The sequence below is a fragment of the Leucopleurus acutus genome, assembly GCF_964270905.1.
Source record: "Leucopleurus acutus genome assembly, chromosome: 9".
Taxonomy (NCBI): domain Eukaryota; kingdom Metazoa; phylum Chordata; class Mammalia; order Artiodactyla; family Delphinidae; genus Leucopleurus; species Leucopleurus acutus.
The window spans coordinates 33,589,386-33,597,770 of record NC_139144.1 but is presented as its reverse complement, the minus strand read 5'-3'; positions in this window follow the sequence as shown (position 1 = coordinate 33,597,770).

Below are 8,385 nucleotides of genomic sequence, written 5' to 3'. Positions count from 1 at the left end.
CCCTGGCTGGGGAGGGGGCGGGAGGGCTTCTCTCACCCGATTGGTGGACGGAGGGAACCTATCACCGTCGGCTACCTCCGCCGGAGCCGTTTGCTAGTTCCCATTCATTGGCCATCGAGCAGCCCTTGGATTTCCATCTTTTGTGGCGCGAAAATAACCCTTTGCTCCCTCTCATTGGTTTTGTTCTTGTTGAGTGAGATTGGGTTCCTCTCTTCTTGCTCTCATTTTTCCTGCCCTTTAACTGTGAGACCCCAACCCCAGCCCCCAAGGAGGAAAGAAGGAGATAACTGAGGAAGAGTGGAAAACGGTTGTGCGTGTGCGTGTGAATTCCGCCCCTTGGGCTGACCGCGTGGTGCCCGCAGAGTCCCTTCCCTTCCCCCATCGTCCAGCGCCCAGAGGTCGTAGGTTTGCTCCATGCTCAGCTGCTGGAGTCACATCGTTTCCCTGCTCGATTCCAGCACCTTAGAATGTATACGTCTTTTTTAGTTAAAACAACATAATACGTTTCCAGGTGCCTGATTTTTCCGGGGCTTCTAGAGAAACTGACTCATTCCGCCCCCTCCTTTCCTAACCCCCTTTGTGGTCCACAGGGTTGTTTTAAGCAAAACCAAACAATCCCTCCAAAAAAAGCAAACGAAAAATTCCGGGTAAAATCAACTATGCCGTGACCACGTTTTCGTTGAAGCTTCCCTAAGACCTAGGAGCTGAGACCGACCTTGAAGGATTAGCGATTTCTGTAGCTGAAATGTTCTAATTTTACTGACGTTTGGTGAAGACGGTGAGAAAAAATAAATATGAATTTGGCTTGGAAAAGCACAAAACAAACGAATGATCGTATTTAATGTGATTAAATAAAAAGCTAACAGCTACAGTGGTGTATTCTAGGTAGTGATATCTTGGATGCATTTGTAATTTTATACGTAAGTTGCTACTGGTCTCAAAAATAAATTAAAAATCAGGACTCTGACCATTACAGAAAAGAGGGAAGTATAAATTTGTTTGGTATATCTAATTTCATGACAGACTTTTCAATTCTTTGATTATCCAAAGAAAAGGATATGTACCAGTTAGAAATATAACAATTTGTTCACAGATAATTTAGTTGTTTTTTTGAAGTCTTGACAAAACACTTGATTTGGTTTTAAACTAGTAAAACAATAGTTCCCCAGTAAATATTTTAAAGTAGTCAAGTTACATCATCCTATCATCCTCTTAAGTTCATTTGGAAAAACTATTTATTTAGTTTTGTAGTTTTTCTTTTTAGTCTCTGAAAACCAACTAATTGAAGGAATATAAATGCCATGTACCATGATACTAAAACAAAGTTATTTGAGCAGCTCTTTAAAACAAATTTTAAAAACTGGCTTAATTAGTAAAGAAAAACTGTTCTAAAATACATTTTGTTTACATTTTGTATAATTAAACTACATTTCACTAATATGGTTAATAGATAATGTATTTTTTAAGTTTTCATGTAAAATTGTTTCTCAGAAACCAGAGTAATTTACAAATGGTTTATTTTGACTTGAACAAATTAATGAAAGCTTAGAGACTAAGTTTATAGTGTAAATACTGAAGATTACAGTTAATAATTTATATAAACCTTAAACACCTAAGAAATTTAAAATGTAAAGACATGATTATTTGTAAAATGAACCTAGATTGGGTTTTATATATTATGTAACCTTTATATTTTGAAAATGATACAGTAGAAAAAATACTTTTTCAGAGTAAATTTCAATTGTAAAAAAGAGTTCCAAAATAATCTGGACAAACCCAAACTCTAAAACCTGAGCTATTTTCAAATGTTTTCTCGAGCTCAAAGATTTATATAACCAGTATTTTTATTTAAGGAAACTTTTTTCTGGTTGGGGAAATTTATTTATTTTTTTAAAACTTTTCAACTACTAAGTCAGGAATCAGAATTTTCATCTATCTGGTAACTTAAAACATAATTGTTAAAGTAGTAGATAAACATGATTCCTTTTATTGCTATTATATTCTTTGTTTTACTGCTTCACATGAGTGAAACTTTAAAAAAATATTCATTTATTATTGCTACTCTGGGGGTGGGGGCATTGAGACCTTTAGTGAAAAGACTCTTTGGTAATTGATGTGTACATAAGTATTTGCAGACCAGCCACAGGAAACAAAGAAGATAGACATTTGTTTGTGGGGGGAGGGGTATGGGGAGGCTGAGAAGACTTGGATATTTAAATTTGTTTCTTGGTTGCAACTAATTTATCCTGCAGGTTTTCCTGCTAAGGGTGTAAGGATGGTGGTAGAGAGAGAATGTATTGACTGATGGAGTAAAATGGGACAGTAATCCAAGCATGAAATCCCACTGGAGAGAACAATAAGAACCTCCTCTCCCCACTAAAATAATCCGAAAGCAAAGCACATGCTGAGGTTATAACTAGTTCTCAGCATTTTCTAACACACAATTAAAAGACACATCTTAGGTTACTATTTTCATATTGGGACCTTTTGTTTTCCTGGCCATTTCTTTTCCAGAATCCCATTCAAAAGAAAAAAGGAACTATGCAGATTTCATGACATGGATATACAAATCAGCTCCTTTAGAGATAAACTGATGAATCCTTCATGCTGTCTATATATGAAAATACAGTTTTTAGATATAATAAGGCAAAGTATATTTATAAATTCCTTACTTGCAGGAATAATGGTAGATCATTATCATTTACACTTTGACTCTTTAAAATTCATTCCTTCTGAGTTCTGTTTGCATTTTGGTCCTGAACTTCTCTAGCGTGATGATCCCAGCTTTAAAGATGGAAACAACAGGCTAGATGAGGATTTTATTGTTATTTCAAAACATCTCAGCTAAAATTCATAAGAATCTGAGAATATAAGATACAGCAGAAAATAAACAAAACCTAGTCTAAACTCTTTATCAAAATTGACCCTATAAAGATTTGTGCTAAAATTCATGCCTAACACACTTCCGTTGAAACATTTCTTTTTTGTAGTAGGTTGCTTAAAAATATAAAAGTTGGTAGTATTTTTTGTTGCTTTTCTCAAATGACTTAAATTTACTGACCAGTTATTTTTAAATTGACAGTGCTAGTGCCTTCTCAAAGGCAAAATTTTGCTTGAACTGGGATTTAAATTTAATATCAATAATTGAAACTGATCATTTCCCCTCATTTAATTTTGGTTTGGGGGAGGGGAGTTTTGTGCCAGTCATTGAAGTAATTTTTCTATTTTTTAAGTTATTTTTCTTTGTAAACTCTTCATATCTTATTTGTAATCTAAAAGTGTTTTTCCTAGTACTTTCCAAGACTTGGAAAAAAATTTAAATGTAAGCTAAATCTTACTCTAAATATTATTAAAACTTTAAAAAATGTGTATAATTTGATACAAAGAAGTATGAAACATATTACTATTGAATATTTTCCACTAAGCTAACATAACTGTATGGCCCCTCTTTTTCATTCTAACCCATTCTAATTCAAATCCAGCTACTAAAAATTTAATTCATAAAAAAGATACTAACAAAGGTCATAAATACCAAAAAAAATCAATTTTGTTACATCAAGAAAAGGTATGATTTCTGTTATATTTTTAACAGTTTGTTCTGGGACAATTAAATACTGAATGATGTCACCATCTTTTGCTTTCGTTTGTTGAAAATTGCCTAGAATTTTGCTCCTTCATTCTAAATATTACCATATATCTTATGGTAATTTATCTGCTCTTATATTTTTTAATACCAAGATTCAAATTCCATTTTTGGTTTTGATTTAAATGAATGGCCATCTATAAAAAGCCAAATAGAAAATAAACTAAAATTTTTTTAAATTTTGGTGTAGTACATTATAGATGCTTATCTCTGGCAACCATAGAGTTATATTCAAATTGTATTTTAATCCACAGCCAATATCATAGCCTTTAAAAACAGATTAAATTGAATTTTGTTTTAAATATTAATAAACAGCAAAAGAAGTTGAGAAAATGTTTAATCCAGTGAAATAGACAATAGGGTTAAAGGTGACATTACTCTTTTCCCTCAATATCAACAAATCTTCCAGTTGAGGGCAGTTTTGTCAGGTATGGAAGGTATGGAATGCAGTCAGTGTGTGCAATTGGACAGGAGAACATATGTACATATTCCTGCTGAGAAACCCTTTGTGGAGATTTGTGGAGTAAAGCAAGATAGAACTTGTGTTCAGTTCTGAGGTTGCAGGTTAAAACAAGCAAGGTAAGCATTATTTTATTAAGTTTTTTCCTTAACTGTCAGAATACTTCAATATGATGCTTTTAAAGGTGGGGAGAGAAGAGTAATAATATAGACTGAACTGGAATTAGGATGCTATTAGTACATCAACATTAGAATTTAAATAATACAAATATGTTTGGAATTTTCTATTTGTCTTGTTTTCTATTTTTTAAAAACTATTACATATAGGTTAAAAATATCCAATAACATTATTAAAACATACATGTAATGAATTTTAAAACTTAGAATAATATCACATATTTTGAAAATGTTAGGTGTTAAATTTACTCAAAAAATATGAAGTTATTATCACAAACCATTTCTGTTGGATTGTTCTACCACTTCTATTTTTGCATATGATCCATATAAGGATGGTTCCTTTTAATCAAAGTAAATAACATTATTTGAGAAAATGTCCCTAATGAAAAAAAAAAAAATGGTGTGCTGTTATTGTGAAAACAACAATGTGTTTTGAAACCTAAATATAGAGAGGAAGCTCAGATTTTAAGTGAAAGCTGGGTCCTATTATTTACTGCATTTTCTCTATTTATTGAGGGATAGGGGAACGGATTAAACTGTAATATTGCTTCAGGGCTGACCACCAATAAAGTTTTTAGTGGCTATAAATAAAGGATGTTGTTTCAATCAATGATAGCCCCTTCCTATTACTATTCTCAGAAGAGATTCTCTTTCCTTGATTATTAAATATCCCTAAATTATTTCATTACAGAGTTGGGGGAAAGTCATGTTACATTAGGATAACTAAATATTTTTAACACTTTGAGCTTTTGACAGATGAAGAAGGACCACTGCTTTTTAAATAAACAAAACATTGTCTTTTTGTTGTAATAAGTGATGCATTTATTTTCTTTCCTATTCTCTACCAATGTTCTGCTAATATAGTAATAAGCTGAATTACTCTCAGATGTGGTAGTTAATGGAAATGAATATATTACAACCAAAGTGCAAAGAAGTTGTATAAGCAAGAAAAAGAGAAAAATCATCATGTCTTGATTAAGCTAAAAATTAAAGTATCTTCCCACAACCAAATCCAGTGATCTGGATTATAGTTTTTATTGTTTAAAGTCTATAACAGTTAAAATTTGAACGTATTGTTGGTTTGCAGTTACTACTAATTATCATAGGTAGAATCTCTTTAATAGCTTGTGATTTCATTTAATGTAACTTTGTATGTAATATAAAAACCAATTGCTTTGTTTTTTAAACAATTTTTCATATTTTTTTCAATAAGTTTGAAAACATGAAAGTTAAGCTGAAGACTACTAGTTATTTTGTTAAAATCTATTATCTGTGGGTTAAAATATGGTCTTTTCCATCGAATTTTTCCATGAAAGCTTGAAATAATAACCTATTAAAAACCAAGAGATGCAATGGCATTTACAAAGTCATAAAACAGGTTTTGCTGATTTTTTTAAAAATAGTCTTAAAGGTAATTTAAGGATATTAGAGAATTTGATTTATGTATATGTAACTAATTAGAAGTTGGACATTTAAACAGAAATTCATTTTGAAAGTAATACAATTTAAGCAAATTGTCACCAAGTGGCATTACCAAAGTGATTATGCTATATAAAATGTGGCATAGACTCTGGATTTTCAATTCTACTATGGATATACCAATATAAATATGCAAATAAATTATGGTTTTCAAAAGCCCAGGCTAGAGTGGATGTAAAGTCAAAAAAGCAGACTCTGTGGCGTAAAGGGAAGTCAAAGTGTTTGAAGCACTTGCAACAGGAAAAGGCTGTGTGAACTGGAAGATATCTAGATTCACTATAGTAAATAGTAAGTTATGATTTCTCTAAAATGTAATTTTGTTAGTTAAGATTTGGTCTTTGGACATGTAAACTGTTAGCACTTTTTTTAATCTAATGGAAAGAGAAAGAGATTGCAGCAGTTCATATTAGAACTTAGTCCTAAAAGACTCAAAGTGGGAAAATAGCCCTTTATATATTCCAAAATCTTGGATTCTTTGTATAAAGAAGTTTGGGCATTTCGTTTTTGTGTTTAATTAGGGGATAGTACAGAGTATCATCTCTTTTATATGTCTTTCATTTGAACCTCTTTCATTATAAAACAATTCTAAAATTTGAGGGCTGGGAGGATTTTTGGGGGGTCTGCTAGAGTCTCCTTTTACATTTGAGGAAATTGAAGCCAGGGAAGATCAAAGCAGGTAGACACACAGCTAGTTCGGTGGCAGGACTGAGACTGTGTTTATCATAGAATGATACCACATAATAATCCTGAGTGGAAGGTAGTAAAAATACTTCTTCCTATTTTTGGTGGTAAGAAAACTGACCCAAGGTGAGGTTTGCCCAGACCCAATAGCATTACTTTCTAAAAAACAAACAAACACCTATATTTATCCAGACCAAAAGTTCTACATGTCGTTGAAAGCTAAAGGCAAAAGACTTGAAGGTAGAAGAGACCTTGAAAAAAAAAATTACCTGGTTCATCTCAGTCACTTTCCCCAGGATCTCATTTAAACTACCCCAAACATGTAAACTCAGTTTAATGTGAAAGGCTGATATGGAAAAAGATCCCATGACTTTTCTTCTCTCAAAAGCTTGATTCAAGGCCCAGCCACATCAGAATCTCCAGAAGCCAAGGAATCTGTATTAACAACCGCTTCACACACTCTTAGCAGTAAGCTAAGAAATTCCTCCTCATATCAAACTTTAAAAATGATATGTTCAGATTTACTCCAAATTAACAATAGTTTATCACTGGGTTTGACTTTTATTTTCTTTTTGCTTTAGTGAAATTTCAGGGGGGGAGATGTGTATATACATATATTTGCATATCTATCTCCCTGTGCTGTAGTTCAAACTCTTCCCTCCTCTGCTATCTCCTGCATTGTAAAGAACAGCTGGCAGAAGCGCCCCCTGCCACTAGCCCTTCTCTTATTTGCTCACACCGGGACAGAGTGGTGGTCACAGGCCATAAATCCTTCTGGCTTCCCACCCCTAACTAGAGACATGAACCATGGCCTGTTCGCAGAGCTCAAAGTCCCTGGCTGTGCCTTTGAATTAAAAGCTGCACTTAAATAACTTCATTTACCTGTAAATCTGTTGATCTTCATAAACTGTGGATGCCACAAAGGCGCCTGTTTTCTCTGTGTGTCACTGACCCTGCTGTGACCCTGGGTCAGTTTTTTTTTCACCTCCGTGGTCTGGTTTCCGCAGTTGTAAAGAGAATTAAACTATTTATACCATCCTTTACCTTTTCCACAACAACCGGCACTGAGTAGACTTTCTATAAATATTTGTGGAATTTAGTTTTCAGAAAGAGAACTAAGACTGGAAATAGCAATGAAATTATTGGACCACTTCGGAAAGTTCTATCAAATGCAAGAGGGGAAGGGGTTATTGCTTGACACTGGAAAATAATGCAAGTAGGATACTTTGTGTATATAGAACCAGTATCAGAGAAAAGAAAGCTCATTTAAATACCACAGCTAAGTAAGAAGAGTTGGTAGGGAAAGCAGGACAAAAATGAAAAACTATCCCCTGTAAAGGAATCCCTTACTGATGCCAACCACCCAAACAAGCCAATGTCCCGACCAGAGGTTGTAAAAAATTTGTCTCAGCTCTCCGAGTAAAACAGTTTATTTCCATAAACGGTTTCCTTCTGTTAGAATCAGAACCTCATGCTTCAGATGAACTTAGATAAGAAATTATTACCATAATACAGAATTTATAGGTAAAAGGGAATTAACACAGCAAACCAAAAATGTCAAAATTTTGAAGCTGATGAGTCAAATGTCAAATTACTAGATAATCAATCAGTGTGAATGTTTACTGATAACTACATTTGGCCTTTAAATTAATTTTCTAACTGCTTCCCTTAGATTTTTTTTTTTTTTTGTGGGGAGTCGAGTCATGTGGGAAACTTCCCTGACCAGGGGTGGAACTCATTCCCCCTGCATTGGAAGCATGGAGACTTAACCACTGGACCACGAGGGAAGTTCTTCCCTTAGATTTATGAAGAATGAACCAATTTGGATATTTTAATTTTATAGAAACAAATTTAAGATGATTAGAACAAAAACTTGAGCCTCTTGAGCCCAATTATATTGAAAATATACTAGACCAAACTAAAGGTAAACAAAATATCATTAGATT